This window comes from Propithecus coquereli, unplaced genomic scaffold (assembly GCF_000956105.1).
Source record: "Propithecus coquereli isolate 6110/MARCELLA unplaced genomic scaffold, Pcoq_1.0 Scaffold422, whole genome shotgun sequence".
Taxonomy (NCBI): domain Eukaryota; kingdom Metazoa; phylum Chordata; class Mammalia; order Primates; family Indriidae; genus Propithecus; species Propithecus coquereli.
The window spans coordinates 1,804,166-1,805,850 of NW_012149975.1; positions in this window are offsets into that span (position 1 = coordinate 1,804,166).

A 1,685-nucleotide genomic window follows, 5' to 3' on the forward strand; every position below is an offset into this window, starting at 1 on the left:
TGTGGTCTGTCATGACTAAAATGTCCTAATGCAGCTCATGACTGTAATTTTATTTTTTATTGTTTTAAGTACTATGTGAACTACCCTCAGTGCCCAGCACACAAATGCAGTCAACAAATTTTTCTTGAAATGACTCAAAATAAAGAAGGGGATTTTGACAACGATATAGGGGAATGTAGGTGTCGTTCTTGAAAACTTGACTGTTTTCAGTTGCTGACCTCCAGGAAAGGAAGAAATCCAAAAATATAGTAGATAATTTTGGAATAAGAATCTAAGTGCTAAAATATATTTATAGATGAAATAATTTTTCCCAGTTAAATTTAAGATCATACATAGTAGACTCATGAATTAAACCAAGCCCTGGAGAAACTGAAAACTTTGAGGCCTTTTTTTTTTTGAAAAAATATATATCATATATATATGATATAATATTATATATATGATATATCATTTACCTCTTAGTCTTTCTCAGAAAATTTTCAACATGTTGGCTCTTTACATATATATTTTTCCAGCTTCAGCTTTTTTATTGTGGTAAGATATACATAACATAAAATTTGTCATTTTAGCAATTTTTAAGTGTAAAGTTCAGTAGCTTTAAGTACATTCACCTTGTTAGGCAAACCATCATCACTATCCATTTCTGTAACTTTTTAAAATCTTCCCAAACTGAAACTTCATACCTGTTAAACAATTACTCCCCATTCTCCCTCCTCTCATCCTTTGGCAACCACCATTTTACTTTCTGTCTCTATGAATTTGATTACTTTAGGTACCTCAGGTAAGTGGAATTATACAACATTTACCCTTTTGTGATTGACTTATTTCACTTATTATGTCTTCAGTATTCATTCATTTTGTAGCATGTGTCAGAATTTCCTTCTTTATTAAGGGTGAATAATATTCCATTATGTGTATATACCACCTCTTGTTTATTCATTCATCAGTAGATCAACAGTTAGATTGCTTCCATCTTTTGGCTATTGTGAATAATGTTGCTATAACTATGGGTGTACAGATTATCTGCTTGAGTTCCTACTTTCAATTATCTTGGTTATATAGCCGGAATTAGAATTGGCGGGTCATATGATAGTTCCATTTTCAAATTTTTGAGGAACCACTCCCATACTGTTTTCCATAGTGGCTACACCATTTCATATTTCTACTGCACAAGAGTTCCAATTTCTCTACTTCCTAATCAATACTTATTCTTTTCTAATTTTTTTGTAATGGATGTTATAGTCAATTTGGGCTGCTATAACAAAATTCCATTGAATAGGTAGCTTATAAATAACAGAAATTTATTTCTTGTAGTTCTAGAGGCTGGAAAGTCAACAATCAAAGTATTGGCAGATTTGGGATCTTGTGAGGGCCCATTCCTGGTTCATAGATGATGCCTTTTCACTTAATCCTCAAATGGTAGAAGGGCTTGCTATCTCTCTGTGGTCTCTTTTATAATGGCGCTAATCCCAATCTTGAGGGTTCCACCCTTATTTCATAATCACCTTCCAAAAGGTCCCACCTCCTAATAGCATCGCCTTGGTTTGCATTTCTCTAATGATTAGAGATGTTGAGCATTTTTTTATATGTTTGCTGGCCATTATTCTGTCCTCTTTTGAAAAGTTTCTGTTCATTTCACTTGCCCATTTGTTGATGGGGTTGTTTGATTTTTTCTTGTTGATTTT